The sequence below is a fragment of the Bombina bombina genome, chromosome 6 (assembly GCF_027579735.1).
Source record: "Bombina bombina isolate aBomBom1 chromosome 6, aBomBom1.pri, whole genome shotgun sequence".
Classification (NCBI taxonomy): Eukaryota; Metazoa; Chordata; class Amphibia; order Anura; family Bombinatoridae; genus Bombina; species Bombina bombina.
Window position 1 is genome coordinate 823,508,589 of NC_069504.1, and position 21,405 is coordinate 823,529,993.

Below are 21,405 nucleotides of genomic sequence, written 5' to 3' on the forward strand. Positions count from 1 at the left end.
ACATATATGTATATATACTAATATATATAAATGAAAAAAATATGAAAAGGATGTGTGTATATATGAGGACGTCTATTTTATCAGATTTGCTGTAGAATAGCAATTCTGATGTAAAGGCTTGATTTAAAACCCATAATCAGTCCTCCCCCACTTTTTCAATTACACAGGACACTCATAAAGATTACTTCAAAAGAGACATTTCTAGCTAGAGTGTGAACATGAAGTCCATACCAGATTTCTAATTAAAGTTTCCCTCTGACACTAGCTTCTTAATTAAGAAATGCAAATTTCATAGCACACTTTACCCCATGCAGTGAATGAAGACAAAGTGTCTGGGAACTTTCTTTAAGGTAGGATGAGATTTGGGGGAAGGAGCAATGTTGGGTGAAGAAATAACTGTTCACAGCTATGTGTAAATTATCTCCTGTGAAGTCTCTATGTGCAGGAAGCAAACAAGTTAACATTTACATAAGTAAAATTAAATACATAAAAAAAAAAAATGCCAATAGTTTCATGTGTGTTTGAAATAATTCAAATAACCCATATATATATGGACCTGAAACATATTATATTAAATAAATAATTGTTGCAGTGAATAGATATATGAAAAATAAATTAAAATCTGTAATAGATTAAATGGAAATTACAACAAACCCATTGTTAAAAGACAGCATTGAAATTAATACATGTGTGTGCATATATATAACATAATTTTTCTATTTTTCAGATGGACCATAGAGGAATTCATGCAGGCAGAACTTTTTGGAGATGTAGAACAGGCTGTATTTGTGTAGATACATACATATAACAGATGTATAAATGCCAGGATACTGATAAAAATTGTAATGGACTGATAATTAGCAGCATAATTATTTTAATATAAAGTAATATTAAAAAGAATTTGATGTTTCATATTAAGATAGTCAGAGTGGGTGTTGTGACCTAGCCCAGTGCATGTGAACATATAGCTTGTTAATGTGGGGAAGTTGTGGCATTTGTTACACATTTTAAAAAAATATTTTCTTTCACTGTCTAAAAATGGTTAAATGTATTGCTGTGTTTGTTTGTCATGCTGCCCCCCGGTGTTATGATGCGAGAACTACAGCCAGAAGGCTTTTTAGGCTGTTAAAAATAAGATATTCCAGATATCCAATCAGCAGGGACAAGCACAAGGGTCACCCATATTTCTCCCTATGATAGAGAACTAATATAAGTAAGAGCAAAAGAGAGGGACAGACAGATGCTGCTGGCTAACTTATAACTGGTGTGCTGGGCGTGAAATACCATTTTTACTTTGGCAAAGCTGATCTACCCTTTCCTCATTGATTGCAAAATATACTTATTGGTATTCTGAGGTGAGATAATTCCTATTAAGGAATATTGGATATCGATTGGTGTTCGTCTTGGTAATGTATTAAGAGATTACTGTAGCAAATAAATTTAAAGAGCAGTTTGGATTTTAAGCTAGCATTTCATAGCCTGTGTACTGTTAAACTAATACTAAATTTTAAATAGTTTATCTGTACAAATATATAATTATAAGTCAGAATTGGGTTTTTGCATAAATAATATATACAATTTCTGATGTTTTAAATTAGAATTGTGTTAGCGTAAAGCGTGTGTAAATAGCTGAGTATTTTACTTAAAATCCCATTGTGTTAATTGAATGAAAGGCTATTTGTAAATAAGGCTGGTTTTAAAGGTAAACTTTTATGAGTTTTGTAAGAAGTATAGCATATCTTAATAGTCTTTTTAAACGTATATAATACTGTGTCATATTCTGGTATTACACATATATACCAATATGCTCATAGATATTAACTAATAAAAAGAATTCAGATATTTATATTAATTTAATGGTTTCTAGTAGATGCATATTGATTGAGGTTTGATATTTTTAAAGGATAATTATTAAATACATTGTATTATAACCCTGCCATAGGCTGATATATTATTTGGAGAACACTACTGAAGATTTTTATAAATATACTGACATATTTTATGGAGGCACTTGCATGAGATTTATTAATATTTATCATATTGATATCATATATTTGTAGTAAATAGAAATTATTATGAAAGAGAGAAAAAAAATCATATTTCGAAATTAAAATTTAAAAGATTGAAATATTGATGTTCATATTTCGAGATTGATATTGATATTTTGAAATATTGTTAAAGATTCATTTTTGAAAAATTTATAAAAATATTAATTTTTCATATTTCAAAATTAATCAAAAATATAAATTTTTCATATTTCAAAATTCATCAAAAATATAAATTTTTCATATTTCAAAATTCATAAAAATATTATTTTTTTCATATTTTAAAATTCATAAAAAATTTTTTTTTTCATATTTCAAAATTAATATAATTTTTTTTTGAAAATATAAATTTATTTTCTTCTCTATATTTTATTTAACTAAATACTAAACCAATATAATAATGTCTGTAGCCAGAAGTGACTCATTTAATTCTGTACACAGCGTTGAAAATGGTCCCATCACAATACCCATTACTAGAGGTCAGGTCCTTAAGAAAGATATCATAAGTCACATTAACCCCTTAATGACCACAGCACTTTTCCATTTTCTGTCCTTTTGGGACCAAGGCTATTTTTACATTTCTGCGGTGTTTGTGTTTAGCTGTAATTTTCCCCTTACTCATTTAATGTACCCACACATATTATATACCGTTTTTCTCGCCATTAAATGGACTTTCAAAATATACCATTATTTTCATCATATATTATAATTTACTATAAACATTTTTTATAAAATATGAGGAAAAAATGGAAAAAAACACACTTTTTCTAACTTTGACCCCCAAAATCTGTTACACATCTAAAACCAACAAAAAAAAACATATGCTAAATAGTTTCTAAATTTTGTCCTGAGTTTAGAAATACCCAATGTTTACATGGTCTTTGCTTTTTTTGCAAGTTATAGGGCCATAAATACAAGTAGCAATTTGCTATTTCCAAACCACTTTTTTTCAAAATTAGCGATAGTTACATTGGGACACTGATATCTTTCAGGAATCCCTGAATATCCATTAACATGTATATATTTTTTTTTAGAAGACATCCCAAAGTATTGATCTAGGCCCATTTTGGTATATTTCATGCCACCATTTCACCGCCAAATGCGATCAAATAAAAAAAATTGTTCACTTTTTCACAATTTTTTTCACAAACTTTAGTTTTCTCACTGAAATTATTTACAAAAAACTTATGCAATTATAGCATACATGGTTGTAAATGCTTCTCTGGGATCCCCTTTGTTCATAAATAGCCGACATATATGGCTTTGGTTTTGCTTTTTACTAATTAGAAGGCTGCTAAATGCGACTGCGCACCACACGTGTATTATGCCCAGCAGTGAAGGGGTTAAATAGGGAGCATGTAGGGAGCTTCTAGGGTTAATTTTAGCTTCAGTGTAGTGTAGTAGACAACCCCAAGTATTGATCTAGGCCCATTTTGGTATATTTCATGCCACCATTTCACCGCCAAATGCAATCAAATTAAAAAAAAACGCTAAATTTTTCACAATTTTAGGTTTCTCACTGAAATTATTTACAAACAGCATGTGCAATGATGGCACAAATGGTTGTAAATGCTTCTCTGGGATCCCCTTTGTTCAGAAATAGCAGACATATATGACTTTGGCGTTGCTTTTTGGTAATTAAAAGGCCGCTAAGTGCTGCTGCGCATCACACGTGTATTATGGCTAGCAGTGAAGGGGTTAATTAGGTAGTTTGTAGGGAGCTTGCAGGGTTAATTTTAGCTTTAGTGTAGAGATCAGCCTCCCACCTGACACATCAGACCCCCTGATCCCTCCCAAACAGCTCCCTTCCCTCCCCCACCCCACAACTGTCCCCGCCATCTTAAGTACTGGCAGAAAGTCTGCCAGTACTAAAATAAAAGTTTTTTTAAAAAAAATAAAAATACATCTTTAGCATATTTACATATGCTACTTTGTAGGATCCCCCCCTTAGCCCCCAACCTCCCTGATCCCCCCCAAAACAGCTCTCTAACCTCCCCCTCTGCCTTATTGGGGGCCATCTTGGGTACTGGCAGCTGTCTGCCAGTACCCAGTTTGCAAAAAAAAAAATTTTTTTTTGTTTTTTTGCCTGTTTTTCTGTAGTTTAGCTTCCCCCCCCGCCACAGACCAATCCCCCACCCCCTGACTAATTTATTTTTACATAGCTAAAACAATTTTTTACAACTTATCATACATAATTTTTCTGTAGTGTAGCGGTTCCCACCCGCTCCCTCCCCGTGCGCGCGCCAACCCCCGCCCTCCCGTGCGCGCCTCTGATCACCCCCGCCCACGATCCCGCCCCCCTACACATCATCACGGCCAACGATTGCCACCACCCGCCTCCCGAACCGGCTCCCACCCACCAACGGATTTAGCTGGTGATGTCCGGTGCAGAGAGGGCCACAGAGTGGCTCTCTCTGCACCGGATTGCTAAAAAAGGTTATTGCAGGATGCCTCAATATCGAGGCATCACTGCAATAACCGGAAAGCAACTGGAAGCGAGCAGGATCGCTTCCAGCTGCTTTCCAGACCAAGGACGTACGCCACACGTCCTCGGTCATTAAGTGTATTTTTTTTGAGGACGTGTGGCGTACGTCCTTGGTTGTTAAGGGGTTAAAGAGAAGTTTAATATTGCGGGTGAATTAAATGATTTTATGGATATGCTTGAAATTAGGGCTACAAATATTACCCTTAATAATAATATGTGGAATGAAAACAATGAATTTTTCCAAGAATTATTAATGCTTAATCAATGCAAGACTCTCAAAAAGCGAGACAAACTAATACTAAAATCTTGGTCCCTTATGATATGCATTATTGACGAAATGTCGCATTGTGTCATAGACAAACAATTGCAGATACAGGAGCTAGAAAGTAGTATTCGTTCCTCGCGCAGATGCGAAGAGGATTTAAAAATAGCCAAAAACAAAATGGATGAATTTGTCCAAATCCTAACCGCCTTAGATAAGCATAACATAGACTTACTCGCACAGATACAAGAATTAAATAAACAGCTTGCGCAAAGCCAGAGAGAATTAAACGATTTAAAAAGGTCATATCGCCATAATGAAAACCCTTATATTAACGGTGAGAATAATGCAGATAATGCTAACTCCCTTAGAGAACGCGTCAGGGACGAAGTGCAAAAATATATGGAAGAGTATAGACAAATGACCCCTAATGGGTCAAATAGATTTCCCAAATAGGCAGTCACTTCATGATGTAAATCCAGGAAACTGCTGTAACTCAGCCGGTGAGGGTGCGGGAAACTCTAACAGAGAATCCCAAAGTAAGTCTAATAAGGTCTACGACTCCCATAAAATAATTACTTTCATACAGGGTGCAGTACCTATATTCTCCAATAAAGGAACAAAATCTGTAATTGATCATTTAGAGGCTTTTGAAAATGCATTAGCTATAATGAATGTAACAAGTGAGAAATAAAAAATTGAATTTTTGCCCTGGGTATTTGTCAGTAAACATCATAAATTCTTTACTTCACTAAAGGATATGAATATTCATTCCTGGTGTGAAATAAAATGACAATGCAGAAAAGAATTCGGGCAACATCTCACTAAAACTGCCACGAAAATAAGAGCGAATCAGAGTCCCATCGAATTCCTTTCTGAATTGAAAAATGCATACAGCATGGCTGAAGATAATCCCAGATTTGATTGCTCAGAATTTGTAAATTTATTTTTTGAAGCACTGCCTACACCCATAAAAATTAACTTAGCTAGAGATTTTGATGAGGACTGCTCATTGGAATGGCTGATCAAAGAGAGTACAAAATTATACTAGCCCCCTCAATTTGGAGTCTAAAAAGAAAACCTACTCGGAGGTGGCCAGTCAAAACAGACCATCTCCACAGAGGTTTAACTCTGCCCCTTCCCCTACACAGGCTGAGGCACAGAGAGACTATAACCAAATTGGGGGACATAATCATGTGAATAATTACTCACAAAGAGAATACTCACCAAATAATTGGTACCCACGCAAAGGTAGATACAATAGATGATGAAGATATTCTCAGGGTAACCAGGCACCCCAAGTATATAATGCTCCCCAAAGTAATAATACTGAACAAGCTGAACCCCAGGGGCAACCACGCCAAAATAGAAATAGCGGCCCTGATTCTGAGGGGACCCAATGGTCCAGGATTCACTATTATGGGGCATCAAGAGATAGGCCCAGGGGTAGAGGTAACTTGTACAATCAGGTAGATATGCTTTTCACCCCGTTAAATCCGTTGAGCGAACAATTCGCTAATATGAGTCAACCATCTATGGCTCAGCAACCGAACAATATTTTTTTAGGGGTACAGCCAGTGGTCAGCAGTGGACCACAGGCACAGTCATAAATACTGCAGTGTCACCTGAGAGGGAGGGGAGAGATATACAAAATGTAATAATAAATATCAATGATACTAATCATGTTCTCTCCCCACAGACCAGAAACGGATGATTTAGCTGTGATGACGAGCAACCTCGGCCTTAAAGCATTAACCAATCTTTCCCTTTGCAGTGTCCTCTTAACCTTATTTCCACAGATGCAGTACACAAGAATCCAGCCAACCCTGTCATAAAGGAGACCGGTAGGTATGAAATTCCTTCTGCACAGGAAAACATGGCAGATTTAGGTAACACGTGGCGAAGCCCACAGATGTACAATAACGCAAATTTATGTGTGAAATGGTAGAAACTGCAGGGAGATATTATGTATTAGCTGAGCTGCAAGATTCAGTCTCCAACCCTATCATGGGATTAATTGATACTGGGTCTCAGCCGACTATTTTATCCCACAGGTACTACACACAGCTAAATGAGCACCCCACAAACCTAAAATAAAAGAATTTGATGGTTCTCTAATAGGAGTTGGGGGTGACTCCCTAAAAGTTTACGGTACTGCCTGGTTAAAATTTAAATTGGGGAACAGGGTCATAAGACACCCTGTCATTATAGTGGATCTGCCAACTGATCGGTTAATTATTGGAAGCGATTAAGCACCATAATTGATTGCATAAATAATGTAATTTGGTCACAAGTTAAAAGGCCTATAAATTATGAGAAATCTGGTATATCTCGCCCCCGACATAACTGTCACGTGATGGAAGAGAAACCAGATGCTGTTGAGATTCATTTCAGGAATAACTCTGTACCTGAAATCACTATTTTACAAATAGATGATCAGACTCCTTTAAGTGGCTCTGATGGTAATACTTTTAAAATTTCGCCTGGAAAGATAGCGAATATTTCCCTAGACGGCGACGTATTAACCATAAAAGTGATTAAATATCTTTCTCCCCAAGACCACTGTGTCCACAACCTGGATGACAGGTTTGAAAGCTATAACATCACAGCTAAATGTTTATTATCTGTCTCCATAGGTAATAAGTCAGTGAAGCACCTGTTTTTAGTTTTAAATACTCCCCATAATCAAATATACATTGGCAATGATATCTTACATAGATATGCCATACAAATAGATTTGATTAACTTTTGCCTCTGGAGCAGGTTAAAGGGGGACCCTGAAGTATTTCAGGATGAAAGTGCAGCCCTGAAATCAAACCAGCAATTGCCATATGCTGTGAATATGCAGGTGTCTAGTGATGTTATAATTCCTGCCGGGGCTGATAAATTTCTTTTACCCTTACAGGTAAAGAGAGGTCAGAAATTAAAAACTTCTGAAACACTAATTTGCCTCTCCCATAGAATACAAAATCTGGGTGTTACTATGGCCCACACTCCTTTGGTAAATATTGGAACTACTCCAATACATATTATTGTGCATAACATGACCACACAGGATATAACCTTATCTAAGGGAACTACTATAGGATATGCGCTGGAATCAAGTTATTACACTTTTGTCTAATAGCCACATAACAGCGTGGACTCTTTCCTTACAAGGCTTGCCCTTAGAAATTTGCTACAAGCAGAATAAAAAGAATCCAGTCGCACAGGGGCTTGCTGAGCTCCACGACTGTACTGCTAGAAATCCTGGGGAAGAATTATCAGAAGATGATTTCCTGGAGGAACAATTGCTTTCCTCATGAGGTCCATTGTCAAACATTACCTTGGGTATATGTTGATGGTTGTTCTTACCATGCCACTATTGATAATGAGCGCAGATTAGTCGCTGGCATTGGTATAACTTGGGCAAATGGATTCTCAAATATATCTATAGGTTTTAACATTGGACCAAAATCCAGTCATGTTGCAGAACTCACTGCTGTTCTCAAAACCATTGAAATAGCTATTGAACATGGTGTTCATGAATTTGTGATCATAACTGACTCAAATTATGTGCGTGACAGTTTTTTTGAATACCTGCCAACTTGGAAAAGAAATGGCATGCAGAAAAGCAATAACAAACCAGTCAAGCATGGCAAGTTGTTCTGCGAGATTGATAATCTGGTGGTATCCAATGATTTAACCATACACTGAAAAAAGACCAAGGGTCATTCCAGGGTTCTAGGCCCAGATAAGGAAGGCAATGATCTTGTGGATTCATTAGCCAAACAAGGAGCCATAACTGGAGAACTCCTTAATATTGACCACTTAATGGGTGCAATTCAGGTAGAAGCCATTACCAGAAACCAGGCAAAACAACAGAGTGAGCCTAACTTGGTACAATGGAGTCAGGATTCTCCTAGTGAGGACCTGATCACTAGTCAAAAAGAAGACCCTGTTGTAGGCATCTTCTATAAACATATAGAAGATCCTGAAAGCAACCCCATCTCAAAAGATGATTGTATTGGCAAAGAAGATCTTAGAATCATAATTTAATCGAGATCACAATTCAAGTTACAGGATGGTTTGTTAATTAGAACCTCCAAAACTGGCATTCAGCAATGGGTAGTACCCACAAAGTTCAGAGGTCTAATGCTTCAACATGCCCATGAAGCTCCCACATCTGGTCATCGTAGTGCCAAACTCACATATGAAATATTACGTGACTACAATTTTTGGCCACACATGTGGAAAGATGTTCAAACCTACTGTCAAGGGTGTTTAATCTTTCCATAGTTCCAACCCACTGCACCAACGCATAGAGCGCCATTGCAGAAAAGGGGGGTGGTAATGCCATGGTCAGATATACAAATTGATTTTATTGGTCCAGTAACAAGGTCATCAAGAGGTAACAAATACATGTTAACCGTGATATGCCTGTTCACTAAATGGGTAGAGTGCATCAGTGCACCTAACAATAGTGCAGAAACATGTGCAGCATTGCTCATCAACCATGTGTTTTCCAGATTTTGTTTGCCCCAAAGAATCAAGTCAGATCGGGAAACCCACTTCACTAGCGAAGTGATGACCAAAATGTGGAGAATACTAGGGGTAAAAAGAAAGCTCCATATTGCTTATAGAGCTGCCTCAAGTGGTGGTGTAGAGCGTTACAATCAGTCCATTGTTAAAATCCTCAAAAAGTTTGTGAGTGAAATGGTTAAAGACTGGGATGTAAAACTACCTCTAGTCTTAATAGCATTAAGAGCAACTCCAAGTAGTGCTACCAAGATGTCACCTTTTGAACTGGTGATGACTGGTAGAAGAATGGTTCTACCTCAGCATCTGCTGTACTGTACATCAGACCAAAACTTGATAAACGCTGCCAATACACATCAATATGTGGAGAACCTAAGAAAGCATCTGCAATATGCCTTTGCATTTGCTCAAAGGAATTTAGAAAGAGCCGCAACTGCCACTAAAACCTATTATGATCTCAAAACATCCAAAAAGGAATATGAAATAAGTGATAAAGTTTATCTTTATAACTTTGGAAGAGATCAGGTTAGGGAAAAGAAATTTCTTCCCTCATGGAAAGGTCGTTTTGTCATAACTGACAAAATATCTCCAGTAGCCTATAAAATACTGATCCCCAAAAATGAAAGTTTCATAGATAGATGGGTCCATATCAATCAATTGCGGACATGTCATCCTAGGTCCCAACTACAAGTCATAGAGGGAGAATGAAGTGTCATATCCCCAAATGAAATAAAGACATACTGTAGTTTAAAGATGCCTAACTGATAAACATGAAGGCTCAAAAATGATGGACTCTCTGCATGAGAGACTGTCTATGATGTATACGGCCAACATCCTCACTGAATACCACTGACTTTGATCCAATTCAAATACATGTGTCGTACATATATTTGAATTTGAAAGGGGGAATTATGTTAGGGTACAGGTCAATGACATATATGTATATATACTAATATATATAAATGAAAATAATATGAAAAGGATGTGTGTATATATGAGGACGTCTATTTTATCAGATGTGCTGTAGAATAGCAATTCTGATGTAAAGGATTGATTTAAAACCCATAATCAGTCCTCCCCCACTTTTTCAATTACACAGGACACTCATAAAGATTACTTCAAAAGAGACATTTCTAGCTAGAGTGTGAACATGAAGTCCATACCAGATTTCTAATTAAAGTTTCCCTCTGACACTAAAACATTTGCTTCTTAATTAGGAAATGCAAATTTCATAGCACTCTTTACCCCATGCAGTGAATGAAGAGAAAGTGTCTGGGAACTTTCTTTAAGGTAGGATGAGATTTGGGGGAAGGAGCAATTTTGGGTGAAGAAATAACTGTTCACAGCTATGTGTAAATTATCTCCTGTGAAAGTCTCTATGTGCAGGAAGCAAACAAGTTAGCATTTGCTGTCCATGTGTGGCATAAGTAAAGTTAAATACATTAAAAAAAAATAATGCCAATAGTTTCATGTGTGTTTGAAATAATTAAAATAACCCATGTATATGGAACTGAAACATATTATATTAAATAAATAATTGTTGCAGTGAATAGATATATGAAAAATAAATTCAAATCTGTAATAGATTAAATGGAAATTACAATAAACCCATTGTTAAAAGACAGCATAGAAATTAATACATGTGTGTGCATATATTTAACATAATTTTTCTATTTTTCAGATGGACCATAGAGGAATTCATGCAGGCAGAACTTGTTGGAGATGTAGAACAAGTTGTATTTGTGTAGATACATACATATAACAGATGTATAAATGCCAGGATACTGATAAAAATTGTAATGGACTTTAAGCTGATAATTAGCAGCATAATTCTTTTAATATAAAGTAATATTAAAAAGAATTTGATGTTTCATATTAAGATAGTCAGAGTGGGTGTTGTGACCTAGCCCAGTGCATGTGAACATATAGCTTGTTAATGTGGGGAAGTTGTGGCATTTGTTACACATTTTAAAGAAATATTTTCTTTCACTGTCTAGATATGGTTAAATGTATTGCTGTGTTAGATTTTCATGCTGCCCCCGGTGTTATGATGCGAGAACTACAGCCAGAAGGCTTTTTAGGCTGTTAAAAATAAGATATTCCAGATATCCAATCAGCAGGGACAAGCACAAGGGCCACCCATATTTCTCACCTATGATAGAGAACTAATATAAGTAAGAGCAAGAGAGAGGGACAGACAGATGCTGCTGGCTAACTTATAACTGGTGTGCTGGGCATGAGATACCATTTTTACTTTGGACAAAACTGATCTACCCTTTCCTCATTAATTGCAAAATATACTTATTGGTATTCTGAGGTGAGATAATTCCTATTAAGGAATATTGGATATCGATTGGTGTTCATCTTGGTAATGTATTAAGAGATTACTGTAGCAAATACATTTAAAGAGCAGTTAGAATTTCTTAGCCTGTGTGCTGTTAAACTAATCCTACATTTTAAATTGTTTATCTGTGCAAATATATAATTAGAAGTCAGAATTGGGTTTTTGCATAAATAATATATACAATTTCTGATGTTTTAAATTAGAACTGTGTTAGAGTAAAGTCTGGGTAAATAGCTGAGTATTTTACTTAGAATCCCATTGTGTTAATTGAATGAAAGGCTATTTGTAAATAAGGCTGGTTTTAAAGGTAAACTTTTATGAGTTTTGTAAGAAGTATAGCATATCTTAATAGTCTTTTTAAACGTATATAATATTGTGTCATATTCTGGTATTACAAATATATTCCAATATGCTCATAAATATTAACTAATAAAAAGAATTCAGATATTTATATTAATTTAATGGTTTCTAGTAGATGCATATTGATTGAGGGTTGATATTTTTAAAGGATCATTATTAAAAACATTGTATTATAACCCTGCCATAGGCTGATATATTATTTGGAGAACACTACAGAAGATTTTTTATAAATACACTGACAGTCTGAACCTGGCTAGGACTACCATAGTGAATGCATAGTCCCAAAAGTGAAGCATGAAGGTGGGAGTGGGATTATATGGGGCTGCATGAATGCAAAAGGTGTTAAGGAGATGACATTTATAGATGACACCATGAATGCCTGTGGATATACCAAAATATTGTCTGACAAGATGACTCTCAGTCTCCAGAAACTTGGCAGAAGAGGAATATTCTAGCATGATAACAATCCATAGCACACAAAATCACAAAAAGAGTTTCTAAAGAAGAAAACATTTAAAACTATGAGCTGGCCAAATATGTTGCCTGATTTGAATCCAAAAGATCACCTTTGGGATATTTTAAAGAGAAATATAAAGCAACACAACCTCTCAAGCAAAGAGAAGCTGAAAATGTTTAAGAACATCTCCCCAGAAATTTGTACAACACTGGTATCCTCCATGTTGATGTGGATTGAGTCTGTCTTCAAAAATAAAGGTGGACATTAAAGTATTGAAAACATAAAAGATTTTAATCTCAGTAATGAAAGGTGTATTGACTTTTGTTGCATCGAGGGTATTTTTAATATGGTTAATCTAAACTGTTAGGGCTGGATTACAAGTGAAATGCCAACGGTTTTGGGCTAGTGCATTCGCCTTTTCGCAAGCCATTTTCATTCTGCTGATATTACAATTGCTAGCACAATCGCCCTTTATGCTTCAATCCTTATCGCAATCTCAGAGCTGTGGTTAACTTATAACTTAAACTAAAAAGTTGCACAAAACACATAAAAAATACATTACATTATAAATAAACTATTAACCACTAAACTGCTATCCCCCACATTGCAAAGTACCTAAACACACTATTAACCCCTAAACCCCCATTCCCCCACATCCCAATGTTCCTAAACACACTATTAACTCCTAAACCGCTATGCCCATACACAAAGTCATAAACGACACTATTGACCGTTAAACCGCCACCCCCCCACATCGCAAAGTCATAAACTACACTATTAATCCCTAGACTGCCATCCCCCCACATCGCAAATTATAAACTACACTACCCCCTAAACTGCCATACCCCCACATCGCAAAGTCATAAACTAGCATCTAAACCCCCTAGCGTAACACAACCTAACAACCCAAATTAAAATGCACAAAAATTACAAAATAAATCCTACCTACCCTAAACAAACAACTTACCTGTAAAAACAAATAAAACCTAATCTTACCTTTAAAAAAAAAAAATAACTATCATTACTAAAATAAAAAGCCTAACATTACAAAAAATAAAAAAAACTAACATTACTGAAAATAAAGTTTAACATTACAAAAAATAAAAAAGCCTAACATTACAGAAAATCAAAAAGTCTAAAATTAAAGAGAATAAAAAAGTAATTACCGCCAAAAAAAATTTTTTTTTATCCTATTCTAATACTCCCCCCCAAAAAAACTATTCTAAAAATAAACTACCCATACAGACATCCCAACTCTCCCTGAAGTTCAGGGAGTCTCCCTGATTGTAATAGCGGCTCCCTGATGCCAGCAAATGAAATGCAATCTCCCTGAAACTCCAAGTACCATAATCCAATGTGGCCCAAATCCGGAAAAGTGTTTCTTTAAGAAATGCCTTTAGTTGCTGGGACAATATAGAACCCTCAAAGCATTCATCAGTAACCAAAAAGCCCCCACTGATTTTAATAAAATAAAAACACAAATAATACCTTATTTACTGCATGTAATTAAACTTCATATTCTAAATTTTTAAAGGGACACTGAACCCAAAATTTTTTCTTTTTTTAATTTCAGAAAGAGCATGCACTTTTAAGCAACTTTCTAATTTACTCCTATTATCAATTTTTCTTCGTTCTCTTGCTATCATTATTTGAAAAAGAAGGCATCTAAGCTTTTTTTTGTTTTAGTACTCTGGACAGCACTTTTTTATTGGTGGATGAATTTATCCACCAATCAGCAAGGACAACACAGGTTGTTTGCCAAAAATGGGCCGACATCTAAACTTACATTCTTGCATTTCAAATAAAGATACCAAGAGAAGGAAGAAAATGTGATAATAGGAGTAAATTCGAAATTTGCTTAAAATTTCATGCTCAATCTGTATCACGAAATCACATTTTTGGGTACAGTGTCCCTTTAAGCATTCAACAAGCATACGATCACTGGAAAATAGGTTTGTTGTATGTGGTTGTGCCATAAAGCTACTTTTTTTTTTAAAAGTGACTTTAGTGGGAAGCTACTTTAATGATAAGTCTGTATCTTACTTAGGGTTTCAAGGTGTCCAATATATAACTGGGAGGGGGGGAGGGGCGCAGTAGCGGGTGAACCCACCTCACTGAAATTAGTTTTTGCAGGTTGGGATGTCTGCCAATAGTTTTGCCCTATAGCATTACCCTAAAGCGATCAGCTCTTTTTCCAAAAAAAAACCCCACTAACCCCTTTAACATTACAACCCCCACAAAATAAAAAAAAAATATCTTAAAACACCCTGAAAAGGGCATTTAGCTCTTTTGCTGCCCAAAAATATAAACCTTAATCTATAAACCCCCCCCCCAAAACAAACTAACATTAACACCAAAGTGGGTACTCACCGAAGATGATGGGTGGCGCTCCATCGTCATCCATCTTCTTCCTGGCGGCATTCCATCTTCATCCTGGGGGTTCTTCTTTTAACTTCATCCAAATAGTGGAGGCTGTGATGGCGGTGGTGACGGCGACGTCGGTCCTCCTTTTCAGAACTTCAACGTAGTGAATGTGAGGTACCCCATTTATATAGGGTTACCCTTGCATTCCTATTGACTGATTTGAATCTTCAACTTCAAACCACCCATTAGAATGCAAGCTTTTTCCTTTCATATATATGATGGTTTTGGCACTGGTAATTCTGTTTAACAATCTACTTGTAATACCAAATTGTGCACTATTCTTAGAGCAGGGCCTCAATATTCATAGTGCACCATTGACTATTAAAGGGACAGAATACCCACATTTTTAAGCACTTGAAAGTGATGAAGCATATCTGTAAAAAGCTGACTAGAAAATATCACCAAAACATCTCTATGTAAAAAAGGAATATATTTTACCTCAAAATGTCCTCAGGCTTTAAGCAGGGAGTTTAGGCAGCCAATCAGTGTGCTAGTCCCGGGACTTGCAAGAGAGCGTGCACCTGGCATGTGCAGGCTTAGTCATGTTATTTCGCTCCACAATCTTAGGAAGTTTTCTATGATATTCTGCAAGATTTCAGTGTAATCTTAAAAGATCCCAGTAAAACAAAGTGTGAAATTAGCACTGATGAAGCTGGTTGGCTATTTTTTTTTTTTTTTCTTAAACATGCAGCTGAGAGTAGCTGAAGGATAACTGTTCAAAGAGCACTTACTATTGTGAGCTGAAGAAATTTTGAGGTAAAATATCTTCCTTTTTTACATAGAGATGTTCAGGTGATATTTCCTTGACAACTTTTTACAGTTATGCCGCATCCTTTTAAAGTTATTTAACATATGGGTACTATGTTCAATTTATAGTGCTCCACTTGTAATCTTGGCCTATGCAAACAAAAGGCAACAACAGAAATTAACCTCCCAGTGGGGGTAAGATAGAAAAAGTGCAGTCCATATAAAGGGGCCTATCTATCAAGCTCCGAAAGGAGCTTGACGGCCCGTTTTTCTGGCGAGTCTTCAGACTTGCCAGAAACATCAGTTATGAAGCAGCGGTCACAAAGACCGCTGCTCCATAACCTGTCTGCCTGCTCTGAGCAGGTGGACAGACATTGCCGGAATTCGACCCGATTGAGTATGATCAGGTTGATTGACACCCCCTGCTGGCGGCCCATTGGCCGCGAGTCTGCAGGGGGCGGCATTGCACCAGCTGCTCTTGTGAGCTGCTGGTGCAATGCTGAATACAGAGAGCGTATTGCTCTCCGCATTCAGGTCCGACAGACATTTGTTAAATAGAGGCTAAAGGGTGCTCCTGCAGCTTCTTTGAATACAATGGGGCCAATTTATCAAGCCCAGTGTGCATTAAAATGCATCTGTTTCCACCCGAGCCTCCAGGCTCGCTGGAAATATGAGTTAAGAAGCAGTGGTCTTAAGACTGCTGCTCCTTAAGTCGTCCTTCACCTCTGTGGCAGCAGACAGCAATCCGCCCGATCGTATACGATCGTGTTGATTGACACCCCCTGCTAGCGGCTGATTGGCCGCAAATGTGCAGGGGGCGGCATTGCACAAGCATTCCACTAGAAATGATGTTGTCAGCATTTATCGAGATGCTGCGGACATGATACGCTACAGTGGATCATGTCCATCCGCACATTGTTAAATCTGCCCCAATGTACTCTTATCAGATGTTTGCCTATGTACAGTGTCCCTTTAATATTATTCCTATTATTGACACCTTTTAACACATTATTTTAGATTTTCTACATTGTTAGCTTCATGTTACATTCTGTGTGCACCAAAGAGCAGTACTTTGCTTTCAGAACATTGTGTTTGTCACCTTATATGTACTTTTATGTTACTGAAATAGGCCAGATAAACTGCACTAAAGGATTTCTAATGAGGACATACATTTGAGCACACACTGTGCACTCTCTAATTTAAAAACCATTTTGATATGATTACATGATTGCTTTTTTTTATGAAAACACATAATTTAAGGCCAACACATTAGATAAAGTCTGAGCCAGACAATGCTAAGACAGAAAGTACAGTTTCGTCCTCATGGGATTTTTTCTTTATCTATTGATGTCCGATGATTCAAGCAATGAATTTGGTAACAGTGTGGCATGCCAGCAAATTGTTAACCTTTCTGCTACCAAAGAGGGCTGCAATGCACTGTGAAAGGAACATTAAAATCAAAATTTAACTTGCATGATTCAGATAGAACTACAATTTTAAGCAACTTTGCTATTGTCTAATTTGCTTTGATCTTTTGGTATCCTTTATTGAAAAGCATACTTAGGCTCAGAAATAGCAATGCACTTTTAAGAGCTAACTACTGATTACACATAAATTCTTCTTGGCTCACCTTATGGGTTCAGCTAGTTCCCAGTAGTACTGTATATTATTGCACTTTCAACAAAGGATACCAGGAGAATTAAGCAAATTTTATATCAGAAGTAAACTGGAAAGTTGTTTAAAATTGTATGCCCTGTTTGAATAATAAAATAAAATAATAAGGGTTCAAGTCTCTTTAAAAAATGGGTTAGAACATTTCTTAGTAACTTTTTGTGTGCTTTAAGATTTCCTTTGAATAAAAGTACATCAAACTAAACCTGTATATAACCTGTCTCTGTTTTTTTACTTCAGAGCTTTTTTAACCCTTTAAAGGGCAGAGGATATAATGGGTTCATCAGCCTCTTGTGTACAGTTGATGTACACTTGACACATTCGTTGTGTTGAGTAGGGATGTCGCGAATAGTTCGCCGGCGAATAGTTCCCGGCAAACATAGCATGTTTGTGTTCGCTGCGGCAGGCAAACATATGCAATCTTCAATCCGCCCCCTATTCGTCATCATTGAGTAATACTTTGACCCTGTACCTCACAGTCAGAAGACACATTCCAGCCAATCAGCAGCAGACACTCCCTCCCAGACCCTCCTACCTCCTGGACAGCATCCATTTTAGATTCATTTGGAAGCTGCATTCTTAGTGAGAGGAGGGACACTGTAGCTGCTGCTGATTTAATAGGGAAATCGATAGCTAGGCTAGTGTATTCAGTGTCCACTACAGTCCTGAAGGACTCATCTGATCTCTGCTGTAAGGACAGCACCCCAAAAAGCCCTTTTTAGGGCTAGAACATCAGTCTGCTTTTTTTTTTTCCTGTGTAATCTAATTGCAGTTGCCTGCCTGCCAGCGTGTGTTTCAGGCTCACAGCATATACTGTGCCCACTTGCCCAGTGCCACCACTCATATCTGGTATAACAGTAGTGTAGATTTAAAAAAACAAACACTTTTTTGACTGTGTTAAATAATAGCAGTCAGTTTCCTTCACACGTGTGCGTTTCAGAGCCTGCCTGCCAGGGCACAGTGTCACCCCAGTGCAACTCATATCTGGTGTAACAGTAGTGTAGATTTAAAAAAAAAAAAAAAACTTTTTTGACTGTGAAATAATAGCAGTCAGTTTCCTTCACACGTGTGCATTTCAGGGCCTGCCTGCCAGGGCACAGTGTCACCCCAGTGACACTGGGGTGACACTACCTGATCGATACAACATCATACCTGGGGCGCGATCCGATATGATCGCAGTTTGCGGCGCAAGCGAGGGAACCGGCGTCGCCCGCAGTTTCAGCTCGCAACTCGAGCTATCCCATATAGGTCGCCGTCAGATGCTAACGTGCCGTAAGTCTGACAAACCAGCGATGTCCAGAAATCTGCGTAAGTACAAATTTCTGGCGTCGCCAGTGACTTGCGCCATGTTAGAAACTGCCGGCGCCTATAAAACCTGACTAAAGTTTAAAACACCCGCACTGTCTAACACGCCTCCCTAACATAGCCCGCACTGTCTAACACGCCTCCCTAACATAGCCCGCACTGTCTAACCCTCTATCCGCTATCCCCCCTCACTAGCCTAACAATAAAAATGCTATTAACCCCTAAACCGCCGCTCCTTTACCCCGCCGCAACCTAATTAAGTTATTAACCCCTAAACCGCCGCTCCCGTACCCCGCCGCCAGCTATATTATATCTATAACCCCCTAAAGTGAGCCCCTAACACCGCCGCCATCTATATTAAAATTATTAACCCCTAATGTAAGCCCCTTACACCGCCGCCATCTCTATTAAAATGATTAACCCCTTATTTAATCTACCTACCCCGCCGCTAGCTATATTATCTATATTAACCCTAAGTATATTATAGTTAATATAGGTATTACATTATATATATTAACTATATTAACCCTAATTATATTAGGGTTAATATAGTTAATATAGTTACTATAGTATTTATATTAACTATATTAACTCTATCTAACCCTAACACCCCTAACTAAATTTATATTAAATTAATCTAATTCATTTATAAACTAAAATATTCCTATTTAAATCTAAATACTTACCTATAAAATAAACCCTAAGATAGCTACAATATAATTAATAATTACATTGTAGCTATGTTAGGGTTAATATTTATTTTACAGGTAAATTGTTAATTATTTTAACTAGGTATAATAGATATTAAATAGTTATTAACTATTTAATATCTACCTAGTTAAAATAATTACCCAATTACCTGTAAAATAAATCCTAACCTAAGTTACAAATACACCTACACTATCAATAAATTTAATAAACTACAAACATCTATCTAAAAATACAATTAAATTAACTAAACTAAATTACAAAAAAAAACAAACACTAAATTACAAAAAATAAAAAAAAGATTACAAGATATTTAAGCTAATTACACCTATTCTAAGCCCCCTAATAAAATAATAAACCCCCAAAATAAAAAAAATTCCCTGCCCTATTCTAAATTCAACAAATTTCAAAGCTCTTTACCTTACCAGCCCTTAAAAGGGCCTTTTGTGGGGGCATGCCCCAAAGAATTCAGCTCTTTTGCATACAACAAATACAATACCCCCCCCCCCCCATTACAACCCACCACCCACATACCCCTATTCTAAACCCACCCAAACCCCCCTTAAAAAAGCCTAACACTACCCCCCTGAAGATCTCCCTACCTTGTCTTCACCACACCGGGCCGAACTCCTGATCCGATCCGGGCGATGTCTTCCTCCAAGCGGCAAAGAAGAATTCTTCCTCCGGCGACGTCTTCCTCCAAGCGGCAGCAAAGTCTTCCTTCTTCCGGCGGCATCTTCAATCTTCTTTCTTCGCTCCGCCGCCGCGGAGCATCCATCCTGGCCGACTGCTGAACTTGGAATGAGGTACCTTTAAATGACGTCATCCAAGATGGCGTCCGCCGAATTCCGATTGGCTGATAGGATTCTATCAGCCAATCGGAATTAAGTTAAAAAAATCTGATTGGCTGATTGAATCAGCCAATCAGATTCAAGTTCAATCCGATTGGCTGATCCAATCAGCCAATCAGATTGAGCTTGCATTCTATTGGCTGATCGGAACAGCCAATAGAATGCGAGCTCAATCTGATTAGCTGATTGGATCAGCCAATCGGATTGAACTTGAATCTGATTGGCTGATTCAATCAGCCAATCAGATTTTTTTAACTTAATTCCGATTGGCTGATAGAATCCTATCAGCCAATCGGAATTCGGCGGACGCCATCTTGGATGACGTCATTTAAAGGTACCTCATTCCAAGTTCAGCAGTCGGCCGGGATGGATGCTCCGCGGCGGCGGAGCGAAGAAAGAAGATTGAAGATGCCGCCGGAAGAATGAAGACTTTGCTGCCGCTTGGAGGAAGACGTCGCCGGAGGAAGAATTCTTCTTTGCCGCTTGGAGGATGACATCGCCGGAGGAAGAATTCTTCTTTGCCGCTTGGAGGAAGACATCGCCTGGATCGGATCAGGAGTTCGGCCCGGTGTTGTGAAGACAAGGTAGGGAGATCTTCAGGGGGGTAGTGTTAGGCTTTTTAAGGGGGGTTTGGGTGGGTTTAGAATAGGGGTATGTGGGTGGTGGGTTGTAATGGGGGGGGGTATTGTATTTGTTGTATGCAAAAGAGCTGTATTCTTTGGGGCATGCCCCACAAAAGGCCCTTTTAAGGGCTGGTAAGGTAAAGAGCTTTGAAATTTGTTGAATTTAGAATAGGGCAGGGAATTTTTTTTATTTTGGGGGTTTATTATTTTATTAGGGGGCTTAGAATAGGTGTAATTAGCTTAAATATCTTGTAATCTTTTTTTTATTTTTTGTAATTTAGTTTAGTTAATTTAATTGTATTTTTAGATAGATGTTTGTAGTTTATTACATTTATTGATAGTGTAGGTGTATTTGTAACTAAGGTTAGGATTTATTTTACAGGTAATTGGGTAATTATTTTAACTAGGTAGATATTAAATAGTTAATAACTATTTAATATCTATTATACCTAGTTAAAATAATTAACAATTTACCTGTAAAATAAATATTAACCCTAACATAGCTACAATGTAATTATTAATTATATTGTAGCTATCTTAGGGTTTATTTTATAGGTAAGTATTTAGATTTAAATAGGAATATTTTAGTTTATAAATGAATTAGA